Source organism: Scyliorhinus torazame, chromosome 21 (assembly GCF_047496885.1).
Source record: "Scyliorhinus torazame isolate Kashiwa2021f chromosome 21, sScyTor2.1, whole genome shotgun sequence".
Classification (NCBI taxonomy): Eukaryota; Metazoa; Chordata; class Chondrichthyes; order Carcharhiniformes; family Scyliorhinidae; genus Scyliorhinus; species Scyliorhinus torazame.
Genome location: NC_092727.1, coordinates 39,507,196 through 39,533,856, shown reverse-complemented (window position 1 = coordinate 39,533,856; position 26,661 = coordinate 39,507,196).

Here is a 26,661-nt window from a genome sequence, read left to right as displayed (position 1 = left end):
AAGTGACTCCAGTGTCACAAGCCTCCACAGAGAGCTCGTGGACAGCCTCCACGATAGAAGCAACGCAAGACTCCAATGTGCGGTCCTTGCAGGAACAAGACCATGAGAGTCTAGCAACCTCTCCTGACCAACCAGCGGCAGACGATGCAAGTCTGCCATGCTCACGTGAACAGCAAGAAGGCTATAACAGCCTACCATGCTCCACTACACAGCAGCATGACCATGACGGTCTCTCATGCTACAATGAAGGGCACAGCGTTGAAGACTGTTCAAGCCCAACTGAAGGCAAGCCAAAGGAATCGCCTCTTCCAAGCCCGAAGAAAAAAGGTTTATGCGCTGACCTTCAGGATCATTATAGCCGAACAGAGATTAATAATGCTGCACGGTCACAGAAGGATGCTGAGGATTTGCTAAAGAAATTAATTGAATGTTTAACTTGCAAGGAGCAGACTGAGAATTGCCAGTGTTTTAGTACGGATCGAAAAAATGGACAAGACATTGATCCTCAGGTAATGGAAATAACACAACCTGAATCATATCTGCAGCAGGGACAAATGTCTCCCTTCAACACAACGCCGCAAAGTCCCAACTTCGGAGACCAGCAGTTAGTCAGTAATGACTCTTCAAACCTTGAGGGGAACATTACTTGCATTGAACCTATACACACTCCACTGATAAATGAGCAGAACATTGGAGCAAGAATCCTGAGGACACTGACATCGACTAGCCAGATAACAAATTTAAAACCCGCAGCAGTTTCAAGTGAACCAAGTGTGCTTTCCACTAATGGTGAAGATGCAGATAAGGTCGACCCGATTATCCATTGTACCACACTAACCCCAGTGATTAAGCAGTTATGTATGGGGAGTATAATGTGGGCAATTGAGAACAGTAAAAGAGAGACTGTGACCATGCCAGTCCCAGCACAATCAGACCCAGAGACCATGAAGGCATGTACATTAGACAAAGATACATATGAGGTACCTGAGAAGAAAAGTGAAACGGAATGTTCTTTGGAAAATAGTACAATGTCGATAGAAACTTTGGATCCTATATTCGAGACCATACATATGGGAGAATTTGGGGGTAACAAACAAGGTTCTGCAATGTCTGGGGGAAGATTTAAAATTCCAAAGAAGAAAAGCCCAAATGAAGGACAACGGCAAGAGAATGACAGTCCACCGACATGGTGTGCACCACCAGATGAAAACTCTGACAATTTACCCAACCCTAGTGAACAGCAAGCTGCTAATGAGGATCTATCCACGGGATGTGAGACGAGTGACGACAGCATCCCACTTACCATGCAAAAGGTGCAAGGTGACAGACCTCGCCTAGTGCGTACCGAGGCACTCGACGATCACGGTGGGACCACTGACGACTGCGGTGGCGGCGCACCGCTTCCACCCTCGATGGCTCGAGCCTCTCCACTGGTTGGTGCATTCCTGCATGTTCCGACTCCAGAAGTGCAGCTTCAGGGAATCTTGGCTGCCTCCAGTGAACCTGTTGGGACTCCGGACGGGGAGCATCGACGGAAGGCAGACCGGACTCCAGATGGGGAGCAGCCAAGCGCCGACTCTGATTCACGCACGCCAGACCTTGCTCCGGACGGGCGGTGTCGCGGCCTCGGTGATGGCACGCTCAGGGTGACGGCGGATGCCATGGCGACAGGGAATGGATCGCGTGGCAGTCCCACTGGGTCGGCAGTGGCGACCAGCACCGGCGGTCCAAGACGGACACACCAATTCGCGCCATCGCTAGACGTTGATGCGAGCAACAATTCTCTCTCCAAGGCGACATGCTTCGATGTTTCTCTGCGGAGTCGCCCTTCCGGCACAGCAGGTGGCCGGAACCAGCGTGCACGGTCTCGGCCAACTTCCACATCTGGCACAGTCATCGCCTTGCATGATATTAGTGATGGTGCTACTTCGATGGCAACGACCCATCGGCTACAAGATGCCGTCCACCACAAACATAAAAAGAAAAAAGACTCCTCCTTGTTCCTGGCATGCAGGGCGGATGGATTGGTGCATAGGCGCAATCAGCGAGCTTTGCGCCGCCTTCCATGCTCGCAACTGAACCGTACGCACACGCCGGATCCTCCACTGGTTCCCAAGGATGACTTCGTGGAGATGCCACGGATCATGCCCCTTCCATCGCCACCAGAACCAAACCACAGCCAAGGCAACACTAACAAAGATGTTGAATGTTATATTTGCACGAATGAAAAACCAAGCACTGCACGAAGTACAACAAATGGAAAAGTAGAGACTTCGGCAACAGCATCACCTCCAACAGTCCAAGGTGAACCAGTGTGACCCCAAATCTCCACAGCTGAACCGGCTTGAGGACCAGCCTATTCTTGAGGCGGTCACCCATTAGACTGGACTTATAACGCTGTTCATACGTTCAAAAAGTCAAACACTTCTGTATTATAACCTGTTGTTGTTTATTGTTCCAGATATCGTCTGACCGGACCACTGTTCAAGTTTTTTTTTTTTTCTCGCATTCATGTTTTGTTATGGTACAACCTTGTTAGTGTGACGCACCCGACATCGCCCCATGTAAATAGTTACGTCATATACACACGCTGTACACAACACACGCACACACTCTTAGATGCACTCACGACACGGTTATATTTATAACCACGTAGGCACATATCTTTGTAAAAAGGGGGGATGTCATGATATTCAAACACACACATTATGATAGACACACCAACAGACAAATCAGAACACACAACACCACAACCAATCACAGAAAGATATAAAAGCACAAACACGACACCCGGTGGTCAGTATTAGCTGGAGAGGAGGACCAGGACAGACCTGCCACACGACACACTCAGGGAGACAGCACGTGCAGAGTATCAAGAACGAACTGTATTATAAGAGTTAAAATAAAATAGAGTTGTACCACATACAACTGTGTTGGCTCATCTGTGCACCAGAGCACCCAACACCACAAATTTGTTACTAATTACAAACATAAATAAAACACAACAGCTACAGTAATCTATGTATATAACTCTTAATGAATCCCCCTTAGTAGCTGTTCCAATTCAATACAAAATCCAATAAACCAAAACCCCTTTCAAGGGCATGGCCCAGCACACTGTAATCTCACTTGAATGGGACTGGTCCTTTCCCTGAGATTCTGATCCAGTTTCCAAGCAGCAGATTCAAAACTCCTTCCGGAAAGCAATTCTATTTTTAAAGTTACCAAGACAGTTGGCCACACCCAATGTGCTCTCAGTTCCCTGGAACAGTTTTTAAATGAAAACAGGGAAACACTTAATCACTTCTGCAGTCCAAAACAACAAACCAAAACTGAAACCCAAACACTAAAACCCCTTTCACGTGGCAGCCACAGCCCAGCTCCACTCACAAATCACATTACTGAAGCCGTGCTACAAGTCATGTGTTAAGACCAAACCTTTTCTTAAAGGGACACTCACATGACAGTCAGTGCAGGATGGAGTCTGGGCAGGCCTGCTTTTGTTTCCTGGGAATTCACCTCACTTGTTTGTTTAAATATTAGGCCCACTAGCCCTCTCCCCTTACATCTCCTCATCCTATATCCATGGCAACTCATGCCATCAAATGCCCCACACACTTCACAGCTTCTTCTAGCCTTGATACCAAGCCAATGCCAATTCACAGGCGGTACGGTAGCACAGTGGATAGTACTGTTACTTCACAGCACCGGGGACCCAGGTTTGATTCCTGGCTTGGGTCATTGTCTGTGCGGGCTCTGCACGTTCTCCCCATGTATGTGTGGGTTCCTCTGGGTGCTCCGGTTTCCTCCCACAAGTGCCAAAAGATGTGCTGTGAGGTCATTTAGATATTCTGAATTCTCCCTCAGTGTTCCCGAACAGGCGCCAGAGTGTAATGACCAGGACATTTTCACAGTATCTTCACTGCAGTGTTAATGTAATAAAGATTATTATGACCCTGTCTATCCACATGGCCCCAAGAACCATTATGTCAGCTAAGTAGCAATTCATGATTGACCACCTTACACACTCCTTGTCAACTCAACCAGAACGCACAATGGACAGACCTCAAGAGCCATGTTGAGATTGAATAAAAATAATGTTTTGACTATCTATTAATAGATTTCACTGTATAAAAAAAATACTCATTCATAAAAGTCCATTCAATACATTTAAATACCTCAAAGATTTTGATCTATTATCCCACATCAATGTTGGCTGATCCTTTAATAACCTTTTTAACCAGTCAATCAAATTGTGAATGTACAGCTGCACCCTCCACAGCCCCTATCCCCCAACCATTTCCACTGAGTTGATGATAAGTTGCAGAAAGTGGCTAAGCAGTAATAATGCTACAATGATAGCACTTAGGGTTATGTCAACAAACAGCTTTTGAAATTGCTAGAACTGATTTTATTTTTCAATTCTCACAGATGCAGGGAGACTGTTTACTCGCAAGGCCGGGCCAATTAATTAACTTGACAGCATTACAGTCTTACATAGCTTATCTGCCCTTCAGGAGCATTCACATCAACCCTAACATTTCATAACTCACACACTGCAGGTTAAGGCCCTTGCTTCATTGAAAATGGGGCCTGTTTAAAGTCAGCACTAAGTTCAAAAAGCCCTGCTAAGTTAAGGATTCTCACATGTGGAAATCACTTCCCATCCCAATCCCCACCCCTGCCCTGGGAAGAACTGATTTCTGCCATATGGGGGTGGGTCATCCGGATCGACAATCCATCCACTATTTTGGATATGTTGTAAACAATCCACAATTCAGTGAAAATCCAGATCACAGTATCTTTCCAAACCTTAGGTCATCCCTAAGCCATTGAATCATCCTTGAGGTGTACTATAGTCATTTAAACAAACAGAGCGGCCAATTAGCAAGCAACAATCCCACGAACAGTGAAGAAATAAATGATTAAGTCATTTCATTTGTTTATTTAGTCACCAAGTTGCATATTGAGGAATTAAAACCCCGACATTACTACTCTAGGCCCAAAGCCTGACTCCCCCATACCTCCCGGTCCGACCTGACCTGACCACTGACTCCTGTGCTCTTCTGTCAATATGGCCATGGCATTTCTTCATCGCCAACTATGCAAGACTGCACTAAAGTTCCAGCCTGGGTTATGCTGGAGTGGGATTTGATCTGAGGTAATGCAGTGTGTAGAAAGTGCCTAGAATTTTAATAACAGCATTCCGGGACTGAAGATTATTACCTCAATTTTGTATCTTTTTGTAAACGTAGTTTAATGAGTATTCCTTGTTCAATCCAACAATTGCCCACATTATTGAGCAATAATCAATTCAATTAAAACCATAGAATTCCTACATTTCAGAAGGAGGCCATTCGACCCATCGAGTCTGCACCGATCCTCTGAAACAGCACCTGCCCTATCCCCGTAAACCCACCTAACCCGCACATCTTTGGGCACGAAGGGGCAATTGAGCATGGCCAATCCATCTAATCTGCATATCTTTGGACTGTGCACATTGAATACTAAAAATGTCATTGACTGTTGCGCACTGGGAGTAAATCTACATTACATACAAACTCAGAATTCATCATTGTCAGTGCATTAGACAGTGCTGCTTGATATGTTAAATGCATATTATAAGTGGTCTCACTTTCCCGTCATGTGCCAAATAATACATAAGTGGGAGCTCATCAGGAGACATCACACCAGTGAGGTGATCTGATAACCTGCAAGCTTTCCACATTTTATTGCTTCATAATATAGTTGTTAATACAAGTTGACAGCAATAACAACAACTTATATTGATTAATCACTTTCCAAGTAATAAAAGTCCCAAGGTCTTTCACAGAATCATACAATCATTATAAAACAAGGTGCCGTGACTTCTGAGTTTCAGGGCCATATACCTGAGGAGTACCCTAAAGATTTACTGGGGAACCAGCAACCCACCACCCCACCCCACTGCCCTCCACACCTCCACACCCTCCCTCCACACCAAAGACGTCCCCAGGAAGGATTGCATGACTGTTACCTAGGAAGTTTAAAACTTCCAATGAGCAATCGCCATGCACTGGGAACCATCCAAAAATACAAATTACATCGCAAACATCGGAATATTCCAACTGTCTTACAGCAATAGTTACCCAAAAAACTTTAGAAGAATAAAAACCACTTCAAGGTTGAAATTATCTATAGCATTAACCCACCCAGAACTCCCATGACACTCCCCCACCCCATTGACCCCAGTGGGTCACCCTCCACCCACCCCACAGGATTCCTCCTGCCCACCCCCGCTATTAACAGCCACGGGACTACAATCCCCAATCCGCTGTGGGACTAACTATGTCCCACTAACATGTCCCACTAACCCCGACAGTACTACTCTAGGCCCAAAGCCTGACTCCCCCATACCTCCCGGTTCGACCTGACCTGACCACTGACTCCTGACATCCTCCCTGTAGGCCTGACCCAATACCCCCAACCCTTGAACCCAGCTCCCGAAAGTGTGACCTGACTCCGCCCCCGCATCACCCGAAGCCCGACCATTTGTCAACTCTCCTCCCATCTCTCCAGGTCTGATCACACTCCCCATCCTCTCCCCTCACCCAATTTCCCCCCTCCTAGACCAAACCCAACTCCTTCCCCCACCCTCCCCCATCCCCAATCCTTCGGCACGTACCTATTCCCTGGGTTGTCAAAGAACTTTAAACTTGGCGGGACCTTTAAACTTACCTGGATTATGGTAGCTAGTGCTGTAAGAAGGAGGAGTGACTTACTTACCTGCGATGTGGAGATGCCGGCATTACTTACCTGCAACTGAGTTGCTCTTGACTGTGGACCCCGGGAGCACGTGCACTATTCAGATCATACCCAGCCTGAATCGGAAGCTCAGGCAAGATAGGATCACCTGGATTTCCTGGTTAGTACATATGAACATACAAAGTAGGAACAGAAGTAGTGCATTCGGCCTCTCGAGCCTGCTCCACCACTCAGTAAGATCATGACTGACTTGCTTGTGTTTTGAGTTCCATGTTCCCATCGACCCATGGTAACCCTTGATTCCTTTGCCTAACAAGAATCCATTTACTTCCATCTTAAAAATATACAATGACCCCACCTCCACCGCCTTCTGAGGCAGAGAGACCCTCTGAGAAAAAATAATTCTTCTTATCTCTGTCCTATAAGGGCGATTCCAAAGTTCTGGACTCACCCACATCCAGTTTGTTAAGACTGTTCAGTGTCTTCAATACTTCATTCAAATCACGCCTCGCTCTTCCAAACTCCAATGCAAACAAGCTCAGTCTGTCTAACCTTTCCTCATAAGACAACCCGCTCATTCCAGGTATCAATCTAGTCACCTTCCTCGATCCGCCTAGAATATATTCACATTCTTTCTTAAATAAGGAGACCAAAACTGCACACAGTATTCAAGATGCGGTTTCACGAATGCCCTGCATCACTGAAGTTTAACGTCTTTACATTTGTGGTCATTCCTCCCATACTAAAGGATAGCATTCTGTTTGCCTTCTTAATTACTTACGGTAACTGAAAATTAGCATTTTTTGACTCATGCCTTTGACTCACACCTAAATTCCTCTGCATATTGGAATTCTGCAGTTGTTTCCACTTCTGCTTTTTTATTCTTCCTTCCACATGAACAACCTTATCTTTCACCACATTATGCACCAGCTGCCAGATGTTTTGCCCACTCACACAACCTATCTATATCCATCTGCAACTTTGCTATGTCTTCTTCGCAACATACTTCCCTACCTACATTTGTGTCATCTGCAAATTCAGCTTCCATGCCTTCACTCTGCTTGCCTAAGTCATTGATAAAAATGTCAACGTTTTCAAACCTGATCAAGCAGGATGAGGAGGAATACTGTCGTTCTCCTTTGGCAGAACCATGTAGATGTCACTTTAATAAGAACCATTTTAGTATTGTGGCAGGGACGTAAACCTGATTGGAGGTATTCAACTGTGGAGGGAAGAATCTTCCTGGTCCAATGGGAGGGAATTTGAAGAAAGCTTGAAAACAAACTTGCAGTCAAGGATATGAGGTCATTGGGCCAACACACTCCTGCCTGCAGCCAATCTTGTTGGGGGTGGGCGAACAATGACATTGGCTACCCACCCAGCAGCAGCAGCAAGATTGGTAATTAGCAGACTAATCTGGGGTATGGGGATCATTCTGATGTTGGAGCAATCGCTCACTTAGTAACAAGGTCATGAGCAGGAAAGGCTGCACATGAAGCCCAAGTTGTTTGGTGAAGTGCCTTTGTGAAATGTGGCTTGCCATAGTCTTGTCATACTCATGTGACCTCTGATGTGACCCATGGCATACAAAGACTTGAAAGCAGACATCATTGTTTACTCCTGAAATAACAAAGTAACTTGCCAGGCCACTCTACATGGCGGTTAAATGTCAACCAGTGAATTCTCAATACAATCTCAGCCTAACTAGGTATGAACGGCCGGTTTCCGCCCTAAATAACATTGGTAAATTAGTTAAGTTCATACGACCATCCTTCATGGTCATTTTTACTAATGCCCCAATATTTCCAGATGTTGTTTTGAACTAAATAAATGTTCAAATTGTTGTGGTGTAATTTGATGCAATATCTGTGTAATGAACCCAAGCCACTGAATTAACATTCATCCTGAGGGCAGCATGGTGGTGCAGTGGGTAGCACTGCTGCCTCACGGCGCTGAGATCCCAGGTTCGATCCCGGCTCTGGGTCACTGTCCCTGTGGAGTTTGCACATTCTCCCCATGTTTGCGTGGGTTTCGCCCCAACAACGCAAAGATGTGCAGGGTAGGGGATTGGCCACGCTAAATTGCCCCTTAATTGGAAAAAAATTGGGTACTCTAAATTTATATTAAAAAAAAGATTCATCCCATGTACCCAACTATATATTTTGATAGAGATGTTCAAAATCATGAGAGGCCTGAACAATGTAGACGGGGAGTAACTGTTCCTGCTAGATCTAGAAAGAAAGGCCATGGATTTAAAGAGATTTGTAAAAGGTGCAAATGCGATGTGAGAAATAACTTTTTCACACAGCAAATGGTTTGTGCATGGAATGCACTGTATGGAAGTGTTGTGGCGGCAGGTTCAATCGAGGCATTCAAAAGCACATTGGATGGTTACTTCAGTAGAAACAATGCTCAGGGGTACAGGGAAAAGGCAGGGGAATGGCACCAAGTCATGATGCTCATTTGGAGAGCTGGTGCAGATGCGATTGAATTCTCCACACCTTTAGGGGCCAAGCCCTCAGCTTGAGGGGCTAGGCCTGCGCCGGAGGGGTTTCCGCTTCGCCGGCTGGCGGGAAAGGCCTTTGGCGCCACGCCAGCCGACGCCGAAAGGATTTCACTGGGCGACACATGCACGGGAGCGTCAGCGGATGCTCACGGCATCCCCGCGCATGCGCAGGGGAGGGGGTCTCTTCCGCCTCCGCCATTGTGAAGACCATGGCGAAGGCGGAAGAAAAGGAGTGCCCCCACGGCACAGGCCCGCCCCCGGATCGGTGGGCCCCGATCGCGGGCCAGGCCACTGTGGGGGCACTCCTCGGGGCCAGATCACCCCCCGCCCCCCTGAGGACCCCGGAGCCTGCCCGCGCCGCCTTGTCCCGCCGTTGAAAAGGAGGTCTAATCCACGCCGGCTGGCGAGGGTTGACAGCGGCGGGACTTTGGTCCATCGCGGGCCGGAGAATCGCCAGGGGTGGACCAGCCAACCATTGCGGCGCAATTCCCGCCCCCGCCGAATCTCTGGTGGCGGAGAATTCGTGTCACGGCGGGGGCGGGATTCAGGCCAGCCCCCGGCGATTCTCCGACCCGGTGGGGGGGTCGGAGAATCACGCCCATGGTACTTGTGCCTGGTTGTACATACCAGAAGATTCCAGAAATGAATTCCATTCTGTGCCACATCAGTTGGTCTCTGTTGTGATGTCAGATTGTTATTCGCTCTTCTGACTTTGGAAGAAATGCATCATCCACATTTCGACATCCCAGTCCCCATCCAATGGCCCCCTGCTGTACATTGCATACATGGTAGCCATCTCACCTACTGGAATGCTAGCAGCTCAGAAAAGTTAAAGCAAACTCCTTGCATTTGTTCCAACAGAAAAGCTGAGATTGCTAATTGAGCAAACTTCTGTTTGTACTTTTTTCCTACTCTGAACTTTTACACATTTTGTTGTTCTGCAGTAAGTGTTGACAATGTCAGAAATGCAGTTCCCTTCAAGAATAAATCAAGTCTTGCTTCACAGTAAATTCAGAACAGGTGACCGATTGAAGCTTATATTTAAGAGCTGAGATTATCACCAGAAGGTGCTCCTTCGATGGTATTGTCTCTAAACTAACCCAGAGACCCACGATAATGCTCTGGGGATCCAGGTTCAAATCCCAGCATGGCAGATGAAATTTGAATTCAATAAAAAGTCTGGACAGGGAGAGGATCCAGAAGTGTGGAGTGAAAATCAATGTTTGTACTGAATTATAGGACCGCAATAAAACAGTTAGCAACCTCTGATTGCCTTCTGCTGCCTGGTTCAGGAACTGGATATCCAACTGTTCAACAAAGGCTTCAAGACAGGTGTAAGAAGGGGAGGAGAGGACAACGATAGTAGGGGAGGGCAGGTGGTGGGTAGAGTTTGCGATGGCAGTCGTGTCAAGTCCTGTGCATTCGTCAAGAGAACTGAAACTAATTTTTTCAGTGATAGCTAGTTGGTAGGATCCATGTCAGGTGTAGCTGGTCCTAAAATTGGGTCCTATTGCACTTAATTTCAGTGACCGAGTGGGCCATTCTCTGTTCCTTTCTTACTGGTTTTTTAACTCATTTTCAGCATTATGGGGTGAACAAATTCAACAACCTGTTCTATATTCACCAAAGCTATTATTAAATTGGCTTTTATGGGAAGATTCTTCTGATGTGTAAATGATTTGTGACAACATTCACATTTAATCATTCATAAGTACTGAGGGAATTTCCATTCAATTAATTCATAAACCTGGAATAAAAAGCTACTCTCATTAGTAATGCTTTTATCATAAAAACAACCCATCTGGTTCACTGCTGTCCTTGAGGGAAGGACATCTGTCATCCTTTCCTCTGAATGTCATGAGTAATGGTGGATACATAAGCGACTGACCAGTGGATTTGATCCAACAAGCATCCCTGTGGTCATGATGGCCAAGTCCAGGAGAAAAAAATAAGGCTGAAGTATTTGCAGAGATTCTCCTTCAGAGATGCCAAGTGAATGATCTACCTCGGCCTCCTCCTAAACTTGGCAACATCGCCCTTACCAATCTTCAGCCAATAAACAGCTGAATACATTGTCAATGACAAAGGCTACGATCCTGACAACATCCTGGCTGTGATACGGAAGGCTTGCGCTTTAGAACTAGTCACACCCCAGCTAAGCTGTTCCAGTACAGCTGCAAGAGTGGTTGACAGTGTGGAAATTTACCTAGTTATGTCATGTCCAAAAAGATCAGGACAAATCCAATACAGCCGATTGCCATCTCATCAGTTTTCTCTTAATCATCAGCAAAGTGATGGAAATTATTGTTGGTAGCGCTTACACAGCAATAAACCGCTCAATTCAAACAGTTTGGGTTTGTAATTTGGTTAGACAGCAGATGTCCTTCCAACTTTTATCTAAACATGGACAAAAAAGCTGACTTTCAAAGGTGTAGGGAGAGTGATTGCCCTTGACATCAAGGCAGCATTTAATCGAGTATAGGATCTAGGCGTCCTAGTACAATTGAATTATGATGAAAACTCTACTGGTCGAAGTCACATGCAGCATAAAGGAAGATAATGTGGATGCTGCAAACAGAGAAATAATCTCAGCCTTAGGACATTGCCACAGGGTTTCTCAGGCTGGTGTTCTCGGCGCAAACACCTTTAGCTGCTTCATCAATGAACTTTGCTGCACCATAAGGTTAGAAATGGGATTATTGACTGATGATTGCACCATGTTCAATACCATTTTGTAACACCTCGGATACTGAAGCAGTCCATCTCAAAATCCTGGAATTCGCTTTGTTACGACCAGGTGAGAAGGGGTCAACTGGTTCCACATGGATTCTAACTCCTCAGTTAGTCACAACGCATATGTAGGTTTTTTTATACGAGACATATCTTTTCAAAATCAGAATGTAGGTAACCATTTAAGCTGTGAGCAATAAGGAGCCAAACAAACAGAGTTCTCTTAAGTCTGAGGAGAAATCTCATTGACTCCAAAACCTGAGAGAAACAATAAAAATGTAACATCAAGCATTTGGCCCGCATGCAGTCATTCAGACCAGCGCAGACCCATTACAGAACGAAGGGGACTTAGTGTCCAATAAATGAAAGGTAAAAGATTATACTGGCCCTTCCTGTTTGTTCCTGTTTATTATTCCCTTTCTCTTATTTTTTCTGTTATATTTTTGATCCATGGATGTTTAATGAACATGTGATTTTATGTCAAAGCAGCCATTAATTCAAACAGGAATGTCCCGAGGGTTGTGCTTTTTTAGATTGACATCAGTGATGACTCAGATTGATTGATGTGACTCGTGACCAAAGAATGGGCTCAAAGGTCAGTGCCCTGCCTGATAACAAGTGGTTGTTGGATATTATCCTTCTGAAATGTTTCTCAGAGCCACGAGGTTCCATTTTAGTTTTGCTTTTGGTTCTGCGGCCTGGCTGGAGGATTCCAACTAATGCACTCCCAAAAGATTCAGCTAAACCCTTTTTCTCTCCAGTAAAGTTGGGCGCCATTCTCTCAAGACTGCAAAGGCTTGAATTCAAATCCGAAGCTGAAGGCAGGGTTTGATGTGAGACAAAGTGTCTCAGAAAGGAAATAGGCCTAAGTGTGAACGTTTGAGTTGAAGGTCCAGTTTGATAAGAACTAAAGTGACTCTCCAGCAGGCCTGCTGCTTATAACTACCATACTGAATGAATGACTCTGCCAAGAAGACCCTCATCAGCTGTAAATTTGAGGCTTTGATTAACAAGCGTGTTGGGAGGAAAGCCTGCTGCAAAGAACTCATCATCCGAAACAAGGACTCCTATCATTGGACTTTCATCCTTATTGTTTTTATCCCTTATCCTCCTACATCTGTATTTATCTGTGTTGTGTGTTTGGGTAGATGGTGGGACAGTTAAAGGGGGTAGGTAGTATGTTACTGTACCGTTGTTCAGTTGCATTTATTGCATATTTCACCTTTAATCTTGCTATAAATAAACAGTAATTGTGTTTCAATTTACACACCTGATGACTGTAATTATTAAGAAGCCAAGAGCCAAAGATTTTGTGCATTGTTATAAGGATTATTGGTTCATTAATTTATGTTGTGACTCAGGAGCATGTGGGCTGGAATTGACTCCACACTTTCCAAGGGTGGCGTAACAATACGGTTAAATGTTAATTGAATATTCTTGAGGCCCAGATTTCAAACGTTGATGTTGATTAGGTTTAGTTGGTTTCTTGGATATGGTTAGATGTAGAAGATGTTGCAATTATTACCAGATCTCGTTGGCTGGCAGGTTTCCGGTAGAGTTGGCTTCTCGAACCTGGTGGACCCATTTATTCCAAATGAGAATGAGGGAAGAAAATCTGATTATTTCTTCTGATGAAGACTTTCTTGACACCACATGTATCACTTGCAATCTCTCTGAAATGGCTGGGCAACCCTGGATTGCAATACTTCATTCATTATGTATTTACGAGATGATTTTGGTATGCCTATCTCAGGCAGCATTATTTCAATACCAAGGACAATATCAAGGGGGTGAAATCGTGGCACAGTGATTTGCCCTGCGGCCTCATAGTGCCAGGGAATCGGGTGACTGCCTGTGTAGAGTTTGCACATTCTCCCCTTGTCTATGTGGGTTCCTTCCGGGTGCTCTGCTTTCCTCCCACAATCCAAAGATAAATAACAAATAAAGAACAAAGAAAAGTACAGCACAGGAAAAGGCCCTTCGGCCCTCCAAACCCGTGCCGACCATGCTGCCCGACTAAACTACAATCTTCTACACAGATGTGCAGGTTAGGTGCATTGACCATGCTAAACTGCCTCTAAGTGTCCAAAGGTTCGGTGGGGTTACTGAATTACAGGGATAGAGTGAGGATGTGGGCCTAGGTAGGGTATTCTTTCAGAGGGTCAGTGCAGACTTGATGGGCCAAATGGCCTCCTTCTGCACTGTAGTGAGTCTTTGACTTTGCATTTTTCATGTGTCTTTCTAGGAACATTACAAGTTTCAGTGGGTGTCTTGATTATCGGACATTTCTCATTTTGAGGCTGATCTGTTTGTATCTGACCTTCACCTTGGAATGGGACCTTGTGTTTTAAGCTGTTTGTTCTATCCCAGTTCAAATTTCAAGCTTTCTAGGACAGCATGGTGGCGCAGAGGTTAGCACTGCTGCCTCATGGCCCCAGTGACCCGGGTTCGATCCCGGCTCTGGTCTACTGTCCATATGGAGTTTGTACATTCTTCCTGTGTCTGCATGGATCTCACGCCCACAACCCAAAAACATGTGCAAGGTAGGTGCTAAATTACCCATTCATTGGAAGAAAAGAATTGGGTACTCAAAATTTATTTTTAAAAATTGCAAACTTTCTAGTCAGTTGAAAGTTGAAAAATCATGGGCGGGATTCTCCAGCCCACTGCACCTGTTCTCTGGAGCGACGGCCCTCGCCAGCAGTGGGGTTCTACGTCCCTGCAGCCAGCCAATGGGATTTCCCATTGTGGGAACCCCATGCCATCGGGAAATCCACGGGCGTGAATGCGCTGCCAGCGAAACGGGAGGATCTCACCGATGAAGAATCCAGGCCCTTATTTTCAAAATAATGAGGAATAACCTCATGACACCTTCCTAACAGCACTATGGGTGTACCTTTGCCAGATGGATTCCACTGTTCAGGATGGCAATCCACCGTCTCGAGGGCAATTAGTGATAGGCAACAGTTTCTGACCGAGCCAGTGATAATAAAATTGCAGGAAAGAACAAAAGAAAAAGCTCCAATAAGAATTTAAGCATCTCCCCATGACAATTCTAAGGGTGACCATTGACCAGAAATTGGACCAGCTGCATAAATACTGTGGAGCAAGAGCAGGTCAGAGTCTCAGAATCCTATGGTGATTAACTCACCTCCTGACTCACCAAAGCCTGCCCACCATACAAATTATGAGCCAGAAGTTTAATTGCATATTCTCCACTTGCCTGAATGAGTGTGGCTAGAACAACACTCAAGAAGCTCAAGACTACCCAAAACAAAGTAGATGGCTTGATTGGGACTACATCAAACGTTTGCTCCCTCCAGCACTGGCGCTCAGTGGCAGCACTGTGCCCCATCTACAAGATGGCAACTGACCATGGCTGCTTCGACAATGCCTTCCAAATGCGTGACCTCTACCACCTAGAATGATAAATGAGCAGCTGCAGGAGAACACCGCCATCTGCAGGTTCCCCTCTGAGCCGCACACCTTCTGGCATGGAAATTTGTTCCCATCCTTTCACTGTCGTTGGGTCAATAGCCTGGTACTCCCTCCCTAACCTCCATCACATGGACTGCAGCGGTTCAAGATGGTGGCTCACCACCACCTCCTCAAGAGGAATCACTGGTGAGTATTAAATGCTAGGCTTACCAGTTATACTCATATCTCAAATCGAAGAAAAGAAAATGTCTTGGTCGTAAATATGTGTAATCCTGATCGATTCCTGACACGTACACATTTTATTCAGTCCAAACTCATTACTTGCTAAATGGTTCTCCAATGCAGTTAAACTGAAGGCCTCTGGTTTACAGTCAGTGGATGAGCCAACACTTAGTGCCTGGAGTCAGTTTTTTTTTAAACTAGTGGCAGAATTTTACCCCGGTTCTTGAAAATGATAGGCTAAGACCTTGATACAATATTGGACAAAGCGGAAAGACAAGATGCAATTACTTAGGACATTATGTGTCATCACTACAACCTGATTCCAGCCCATGCTTGAGGAATAAAGCTCGCTGTCCTGGCCATAAAGGTTTGAAGCCAAATGAGCTTGGCCAATCTCCAGTGCAACTCTTGGCAACGTACAACCCTCAAGAATAACCCAATCGAGACAGTACCAGAGGAAGAAGCAACAATGAAACCCTCTGTGAGAGGTTGCATAGCACCACGGGTACATTTCTCAGTAACACAGTCTCCAGACTTTTAGGCAGAGGATTTAATCGCTATCGAATTTTAGAACCTCTTTCTAATAACTGAAATAAGAGCAGTATAGTAAATTAATTATGTAGTTACATATCTTCATTAACTTCAAAGTATCACAAACCAACAGTGCCTCTTCAAGCATTAGAAAATAATAGCTCTCTTTTTGCCTTTTACTGGTCCAATAAAAATACAAATTGCATTCCATTCACCTCTTTCATTTTCAAGTCCCTGCTTTCTGAATCAGCTTGTAGAGGGAGTTTGAAAGCCACCAGCCACATTTGCATAAAATTCTACTGTCTATTCTACCCCTATCTATTTAAATTGCCCTAACTCAGAGATTGGGATAATTAAATAGGATGTTCTGTGGGTTTGCTATTTTTGGACAGACTATGTCAGCTTGTGAAAAATAAAATGCTGGAGTCATTATCTCAAAGCCTGTAATGCCAACCACTATTCACAGGGAGACTCATCAAGATTTATCGGACCTGTGAACATTCATATCATTAATATTAGTCTTTGACCCAAAGCAACCAGACAGCGAAAGGACAACATTCTGATAATGTTGAGCGACTATTACAAGAGGATACAGGCAATCAGTTTACCTCAGCATCAATTCTCAAAATAAGTGCTTAATGATAGTGCAGATCATGTGATTTGAATGCCCAATTTGCAGATGGCAAGTTTGCTTTAATTGTCGAACTGCTAAAATGCTATATTTTTAAGAATTAATTTTAGGGAGTGTGGCCGTCACTGGATCGGCCTGCAATTGTTGCCTATCCTGAGTTGCCCTTCCGAAGGTGGCGGTGAGCTGCCTTCTTGAACCCTTATTACCAGCTCTTCACATTTGTTAATACACTGCGAATAGATAGTTAAGCATTCCAATTGAATGTAACAATGCAATGATGTAAATTAAATAACTTCACAAGTGGAGCTGAATGACATGACCTGCATTTAATTGCTGTGACTCATCTTGCATTAATTCTAACTGAAGGAAAGGTCTAAATAAATCCCACCGAGACATAAGCCATATTTCAGGAAATAGGATCTACATCGTTTGCTGGTGGCAAGTCAGTTTGAGAAAAAGGATGATAATGGATTAAAACAACCAGCTGTAGTAAATGGAAGCAACTGCAAGATAATTTGAAAAATTCAGTTTGAAGCAGAGGTAAGATGCTGGCAGTTCTCCCCCCCACCCCCACCCCCTCCCCACCACTCCCCAATTCTTCAAACTTGTCCTACAAAAGTAAAGGAATTGAGGGCTATAGGAGTAAGACAAGAAAGTGGACTTGGGGATTATCAGATCAGTCATGATCTCATTAATTGGCAGAGGAGACTCACGGGGCAGGATGGCCTACTTCTGCCTCGATGTGGAGATGCCGGCGTTGGACTGGGGTGAGCACAGTACGAAGTCTTACAACACTAGGTTAAAGTCCAACAGGTTTGTTTCGATGTCACTAGCTTTCGGAGCGCTGCTCCTTCCTCAGGTGAATGAAGAGGTATGTTCCAGAAACATATATATGGACAAATTCAAAGATGCCAAACAATGCTTGGAATGCGACCATTAGCGGGTGATTAAATCTTTACAGATCCAGAGATGGGGTAACCCCAGGATAAAGAGGTGTGAATTGTGTCAAGCCAGGACAGTTGGTAGGATTTCACAGGCCAGATGGTGGGGGATGAATGTAATGCGACATGAATCCCAGGTCCCGGTTGAGGCCGCACTCATGTGTGCGGAACTTGGCTATAAGTTTCTGCTCGGCGATTCTGCGTTGTCGCGCATCCTGAAGGCCACCTTGGAGAACGCTTACCCAGAGATCAGAGGCTGAATGCCCTTGACTGCTGAAGTGTTCCCCGACTGGAAGGGAACATTCCTGCCTGGTGATTGTCGCGCGATGTCCGTTCATTCGTTGTCGCAGCGTCTGCATGGTAAAGCGCCTACCTTCTGCCTCAACGTCTTATGGTAAAGAGACAAATCTGGATCTCTCTCAGAATTTGGAACCATGCAATGGAACAACAGTCGGGCCCCTCCTCTCTGCCTCACTATTCACAAAGGTATATTTTATAACTGTAAATGATGCTTAATGTTACCGTCATTTATGTCATGTCTTCGCTCAGAATGTATCCAGCCTCATATCACTTCTTGTTGACCAAAGTCCACACCTTTAATCGAAATGAGAACTATTCCAGAGCAGTTAACTGAGATTTATGGTTGCAAGGTTACTGGGGAGAAAATGGAATCTGTACATCCCCTTCGAAGAGAAAACATTTGACCAAACAAATCACTATCCATTTATATTGTCCAAGATTTTATGGTCGGTGGCGAACCAACAGCACTTGCCACTTGACCTCAATAAAAGCGATCTACAGAGGCTTGAAGACATTGATTTCCCGTTTCCTGCCATTAATTTTGTTTTGGCTCCAAGTCAAGCGAATGATCTCCAGTTGTTCAGCAAGATGCCAACAAGCAGTGGAAGTACTCAACCACATTGAAGAATTCTCACAGACAGCAAACCAGGAAGTAAAATGCAATGATTATCCTTTGCACTTTACACATTTTAATGAAAGCAAAATAACTTAACTAAACTTGAAAGATATATATTGATTGGGTTGAAAGATGCAATTGTATTTTTTACCATAATAGGAAGTTTGACATTACAGAAACATAAAATTCATTTCCCAGGACCAGAAATATTCCCCGGCAGTAGTTATGACTTAGAACACCATGAAAAACCTAGTTTCATCTCATTAACAAGGCATAACCTTTTCAGGGGTTTTAGCAGCAATATTACAGCACAGAAGGGAAAATGTCACCTGTTCAGTGATTTCTCATAAGATGGCTGTCTGTGAGGACTTCAGTTGTGCACCCTGTGGAGCAGGAGAGAATCATTCACTGTCAGGAAGCTTTAGATGTTTGTATTTAACTGCACATGCGCAGATGCCAGATTTTGCTTCTGTACTGCTGCAAAATTCAGGTAATTGAATGTTGGCATAATGATACATTACAAAAGCTGCCTTGATTGAACTTTGTAAGAAATATCTGTTCCGAGTAAGTTGAAACCCAATCTAAATTTCAGCCTAACATGAAATCACAGGTGTCTTTTGACACAATGGCCAGGATTTTAACTATCGGGGTGGGAGGGTTGAGTGGAGAGTGCCCACAGGTGTATGTGCAGGCACTGCCAATGTGACAAGCTTGTGCTCACAGTACGTGACCTGACAGCCTGATTTCCTAGTTTCACAGTTGATTTGGAAGCCTCCGCACTTACCTTGAACTTACCCTCATCAGAACCTTCTTGTTGTCAGGCTTTATTTCAGCCTGGAAGCAGCTTATCTGATCAACAACAAGAGGAGTAGCCAACAACAGCACCAAATGTCATGCCAGTAGCTGCCTTCTCCACAGTCACATGCTGTTCAGCAGGGCACAGTGAATGAACAAAGAGATCAAGCTTCACGTTGGGGAGATGGCCAATGCATGGTCCACAGGTCTCTCCAGTGCCTCAGGAGGCTCAGGCTTTCACACAGTCATCTGCAGCCTCCTGGCACAAGACCGCCTTCCTGTGAACCAGGTGGGCAGGCATTGCTGGTGACTGTCATAGTGGTTACCAATGGACGTGCACCTGACCCACTTCGAGTCTCTGCCCCTCCCTGTAAGGACAGAAAGCAGAGAGGTGTGCATGTGAGAATTGCATTGTGATGAGAAAAGAGAAGGAGGGTACTGTGAGAGTGTTTCAGAGCATGGGTGTGAGAGAGCCAGACGTGAGGATGATTTTTGGCCATTTAGATGGGGTTGTGAGGAAGTGCCTTAAGAAAGGGATTGAGTTGATCTGAAAGTTGCATTGGTTGGGCAGGAGAATTCTCATGAACTCAAAACATGAGGCTTGTAATTTAAAAATGTACTCCCCTCCCCCCCCCCACCCCCCCCCCCCCCCCCGCCGTTGAGGTCATTGAACCTCTTGACGAACTGTCTCCAGGTAGGAGGGACCATCCTCTGCTCCTCACTTCCATGTATGGCATTCTCTTCCCCACACAGTAGGGGAAACTGGGTCTATGAACTTATTCAAGGCTGCGTTAGGCAGACTTTTGGTAGGCAAGTGGGTCAAGGATTATTAGGGCGGAATGGGGAAGTGGAGAGGCAGACAGGAGTGGGAATTGAGACCAGAATCAGATCAGCCATGACCTTATAGCAATGTGAAGCAGACGCAAAGGGCCAAATAGCCCACTATTGCTCCTATGTTCTTCTGTTCCCAGGAAGCCAAAGGGATTGTAAGAGGTTCATCTTTATAGGGGAGGGGATGGAACTTCCGAAAACAGGCACCGCTCCCGATTCAGTCGTAACCAGGGATTCGCCGCCCGACCGCCAATTAGGATATTGGAGTCGGGCAACGGAGAATCCCACCCACAAATGTTTTTGCCTCAACTGCTTTGTGTGGTATCGAGTTGAGAAGCTGAGAAATAAGTGGTCAGTGTTTATAGTTTAAAAGTCCCCAATTGAAAAGGGCAGTACAATTCTTTTCTGTAGTGAGACTGAAAAGACAGGAGGTTGGTATTGCAATACTTGCCTGCTTAATTGAAAAAAAACTAAACGTAAGTACACAATTCGTTAAAAATACAGCTGAATATGGGAACATTCTGGTCAACTAGAATAATGGAGGTAATAGCTGATCCACAATCATGAAACAATTATCTACAGACACTGAAGTGTCGAGCTGTGAAGGCCTGGGTTTTTCACAATTAATGTGAGTTAAGCAGCACAGTCGCTTAACTATTAGACACGTATTAGAATTTTCAGAATCTGTTTAGTCCTTGACGGATTTGTTGCAGTTCATTGAATTTTGTATATGGGCTGAGTTTCCTGAGCACTGGACAGAGTCAACAATCTAGGCACAAACTGCACTCAAGGCTGCACTAGTTTACATGCAAAGTGAATTTTGTAGCTGAGGTTTTCCTTCAAATGTATTTGCATTTCATCAAATGTCACAGTTTCCCTGGCCCATCATTTGCCAGCATAATTCTTTCTTTAAAATTGCATGACAGGTATTTCATGAAACATTTAAGAATTGCAACCAAGTGCCGTTTTATGAATATAACTAAAAATTGGTTTATTGCAAAACAAATAAGCATTTTTAATCTGCTTTTTCTCATCCACAACCTGGGAGTCACCTCATTTTGAATGGCAGCAAATAGTCTTTAAAATAAACTGCAGAGAAGCATTTACTGGTTACATTTGCGGACACAAGTCACATCTCTCAGTAACGTCAAACACAACTTGGAAATGTTGCCCTACGGTGTCCCTGTGTGCAAAGAAATGCTTAATTTGAAGAGTCAATCTGAAGGCACACAAATAGGTGCAATTGGCTGAAAGTCGGCATGGTGATTAATTTGAATGGGACAGAGTGGCCTGTAATGTGGGCAACGTAGTCAATTTCAACCACTGCAATGTTTCTTTAAACTAGCGCACAAAAACATTGCATAAACTTGATTTCAATTTCCTCAATTTTATCTTATTGTGGATGAATTGCACTCGAAACACCAGTGCAACCGAATGGAAACTCAAGGTCACGGTGTTTAATAATTCGGCATTATCCTGCTTTGTGAGACATCATTCTGTTCTCAAAAGTAGGTTTCATGGGTTGCAACCAACATTACTTCAATAACTACAATCCCAGAGCTGAAGGGGTTGGATTACGAGGAGAGGTTGAGTAGACTGGGACTGTACTCATTGGAATTTAGAAGGATGAGGGGGGATCTTATAGAAACATATAAGATTACGAAGGGAATAGATAGGATAGATGCAGGCAGGTTGTTTCCACTGGCGGGTGATAGCAGAACTAGGGGGCATAGCCTCAAAATAAGGGGAAGTAGATTTAGGACTGAGTTTAGGAGGAACTTCTTCACCCAAAGGGTTGTGAATCTATGGAATTCCTTGCCCAGTGAAGCAGCAGAGGCTCCTTCATTAAATGTTTTTAAGATAAAGATACATAGTTTTTTGAAGAATAAAGGGATTAAGGGTTATGGTGTTTGGGCCGGAAAGTGGAGCTGAGTCCACAAAAGATCAGCCATGATCTCATTAAATGGTGGAGCAGGCTCGAGGGGCCAGATGGCCTACTCCTGCTCCTAGTTCTTATGTTCTTATGTACCCCAGAATTACATACATGGCCTGCAATTTTGAATTTCTAGTCTGAGCAGATGACCTAATCTCTTTTTAACAGGACACACCAAAAGATAAGCTTCTCTGGCTTTTCTAGTTGCTTAATCTTCTCCAAATTATTTCCATGTTCTGTCAAGTCTTGCAGCATGCCCCTCAGTGTTCCCTCAGCATAGTCTGTGGGTGCAGGGATCACTGTGTTGGCCTCTGAAGTAGTCTGCATGCCCACTGGTGTCGGGGCCTGTGTCATCTACTGGTGCTGTTTTTCACAACTGTAGAAGGTTCCAGCAATTGCGTTCATACTGGGCACCATCTGATGCCAGTTGGTAACTGTTCAGTTGGGTGGCATGGTTGTATACCACTGCCAACTGGTTACGGTAACATGCGGTCAGAATCCTGACAGTTTAACCATGTGTTAGAGGGCTGAAACTGTGGGCATCTTGATCACGATGCGATGTCCTTCTCAATCTGCGTTGTAAGTGAGCATCATTCATGTTGCTTTCAAGTTTTGGCTGCCGCAGAGCTTCAGGAGTATGACCCCTAGAACACCTGTAAAACAGTCATTGTGTTGATGAGGACAGGGCCTGTCATGGTAGATTGTGCATGCTATGGAGTGCAGCATAGCAGTCTGTGCGATCCTGTGCACATTTCAGTAGAAGATGTTTGGCTGAATGAATTTCCTGTTCTGCCGGTTTGTCTGTGGATGTAGGAGGCTGCTCCTGATATGCTCAAAGTCCCAAATGTGTGAATATTTTCGAAATTCCAACAATTGGAAAATGTTGTCTGTTATGAATCTCACAGGGTGTTACGTGTAGCAAAGTATCTCTTGAGTTTGATGATGTCTGTGATACTTGCAGGTAGTGGAGTTCGAACCACCAGAATATGAATCAACTAAATGTAACTATTTCATTTGAAGACATCAGCTCCTGTGAGCGACCATGGGTGGTCATGTAAATGCACCAGTGCATTGCATGGTGCACATCTGCAGACCTCCCTTTCCATGTCTGCACACATGGAGGGCCAGTACAGTAATTCCTCAGTCCTGTATCTGCTTGCTTCCAAACCGGGATGCCCTTGGTGGAGTTGTGAGTATAGTAACACTGAAGAGAAGTAGGGATGATGAATCACTGGCCATGCAGATGTTGACCGGGACTCATGCCCAGTCAATTGACAGACACACCACCTTTAACTTTGAATCAAATCAATTATTTTTCAAACACAATATAAAAATCCAAATGATTATCACAGTGACTCATAGACTCATAGAATTTACAGTGCAGAAGGAAGCCACTCGGCCCATCGAGTCTGCACTGGCTCTTGGAAAGAGCACCCTACCCAAGGACAACGCCTCCACCCTATCCCCATAACCCAGTAACCCCACCGAACACTATGGGCGATTTTGGACACTAAGGGCAATTTATCATGGCCAATCCACCTAACCTGCACATCTTTGGACTGTGGGAGGAAACCGGAGCACCCGGAGGAAACCCACGGACACACGGGGAGGATGTGCAGACTCCGCACAGACAGTGACCCAAGCCGGAATCAAACCTGGGACCCTGGTGCTATCCACAATGCTACCGTGCTGCCCCACAAGTGACAAGAGAAGTTCTATTGTACACTGGGCGCGATCTATCGGCTTCACCGCACCCGACTCGGGACGCAACAAGGCCGGTAAATCTCCTCAGAGGTCCCTCATGAGATTTATGATGCTTGTTATGTGCCTCGTGGGATCTAATGAAATCTCATGAGGTATCATGATCTGGATCCTGCCTTCAATGTACGAGATTCAGATTTGCATATTCAAGTGAGTAGTTAGTGTCTCTTGAATATGTCTGTGCTGGAGAGGGCCAAGGTGCGGGACTGAACAGCCTCACCTCAGAGACCCTGAGCAGGAGCTGTTTATCAATGGTTTTCACAAACATGGACCAATGTACCAGCGCTTGTGTGTGTGTGGGGCGGCGGGGGTCTCCCAGGAGATCGGGGGTGGGGGGGTCTCCCAGGTGATCGGGGGACCCGGGTGGTCAGGCTCTGGGCAGGGAGGTACCTGGCACCACCAAAACCACCCTGGCAGTGCCAGAGTGCCAGGCTGGCAGTGCCAAAATGTCGAGGTGGCACCTTGCCCATGCCGGGGAACGGTCCTGGGGATGCACTGCCCTTATGAGGTGGGGTGCGGGAGGGCTTGAGGACTTCCTCATTGGTAAGTTTTGGCATTGGGGGGTCCGGTGGTCGCAATGGGGGGTTCAGAGATCGGAGCACCATTTAAGAATGGCAACCTGATCTGTTCCTGCACTGACGAACTGAACTTGTTAGTGGAGGAAATTAGTCTAAGTGCGGCCTGGTGTGGCGACCCTTGCCGCACCCTGGAATCGTAGTAGAGTCCCCATTAATAGCGGGATCATTCTCAGTGCTGCAACACCCGACTAAATGAGTCCAAAACGGGGCTTGTTTTATTCCATTCAATCACGCCCAAGCTCTGTCACACACGGGTCTGGATTGTCTGCCTCGCTCTTCCAGTAGTGGAGTTCCCGATGCAGCAAAGAATCCAGCGTTGGGGAGAAAACAGCTCCGGCCCGTTTCCAATGCTCCAGCCATCCCGTTGGTATAGGGATCGAGGTCACTTCCAACAATAGTTGGAGGATGCAAGTAGGTCATTAAGACCCATTTGCATCCTATTACCAGGCCAGGCACCATATTCTCCGAGCCCTTATGATTCTCTGTGCCAGGAATCACATGGGCGAGTATTGGTGCTGGTTCTGACAAGTGTGTACTTGACACGGTGGAACTCGTGGTGGGCCAAGGGTGTAGCACTTTAAGGAAGTTGCCCACAATGTCCATCGGAGTGCCACCTTCCCCCCAATGCTAGACATGTCCACCCCATCCCCACTGCTCCCTCCACCAGAGACCCCAAAACAAAGAGAACCCCGATAGTTCCTCGAAATAAAGCGATGCCCCCACAGACCACCTAAATAAAGACCCCCCCCAGACCCCAAATAAAGAGTCGTCAGACAAAGATCTCTTAAATAATGAGACCCCCCACATAGTCCTCCTCAGAAAATTGTCTCCTATCAGGAAGCCCCCTAAAAGAGAGCCGAGAGCTGTTAGTTTCACAGCTGACCACTTCAAGTCACTCAACTGTGAAGTGAGATGAATGGAAAGCCCCTAATTCTGTTTGAATTGGTCCAGAAGCTTGATGTTTATAAACATTGTGGTTAGTTTCACAGCTGACCACTTCAAAATTACTCAACCACAAAAGGAGCTGAATGGGAACAATATTGACAGTTGTGTGCGTGTGTAAGCTGTTAACCACAGCCTAGTAAAATTAATGACAAAGAGAAATGAATGAAAGGCTTGCAGATCAAAGATTTGAGGGGGAATTGACACGTGGTGCTTCCTGTGTCTGAGCCAGCAGCTGTATTGTACAGGTGAGTTTTAAAGCAGTGGGGCGGGATTCTCCGGTCTGCCAGCCACATTTCTCGGAGCAGTTCGCCCCCGGAGGCAGCGGGATTCTCCGTTCACATTGCCGGCCAATGGGGTTTCTCATTATGGCCACCCACGCTGTCGGGAAAGCCACGGGCGGGGTGCATTGCCGGCAGACCGGAAGATCCCACCGCCAGAGAATTCCACTGCCAATTTTTTTCACTGCCTCTGTGTGGTCTGTGCTCCAACTTCCAGACAGGGGTCTCTTATCTGCTGATCTGTGGTGAGGGGGCTGTCTCTCTTTATTTAGAGGGTCTCTGTGTGGGGTCTCGTTATTTCAGGGGTCGATGGTGGGGGGCTGGAGGCAGAGATCAGGTCTCCCCTCTTCTGGGGGACGGGGCTGAATTGCACTGTGGTGGATGAGGTCAAATTGCATTGTGGGGGTGAGGGGGGCGGGCAGCCTTCGGAGTTCGCCATCAGGCTGCCCGTTCAAATTGGCAGCCTGGTAGTGGGATTCCCTAGGGAATCCCTCACAATCAATGCTATGTAAAAATTTGCATGACTAAGGATTGAGAAGCGCTTCCTGATTCCCACTCCTAGCGAGAGCGCAAATCAGGTGCAACTCAGCCCTGCCAGGGGAAGATAATTGGATTGGATTTTGTTTATTGTCACGTGTAACGAGGTACAGTGAAAAGTACTTTTCTGCGAGCAGCTCAACAGATCATTAAGTAACAGATCATTAAGTAATCGCCCAAACAGGGAATCCTTACCACAGCATGAGAACTATGTTCTACTATCAAATCTTATGACTTGGACCTAAATATCACCCGTTAAGAGGTGAGGTGATCAGACTCCCTCTTGGTGGATCCCGATATCCTCTCTGGATCCCAGACCCAGGGCTTTTTGCAGGTTATCACTT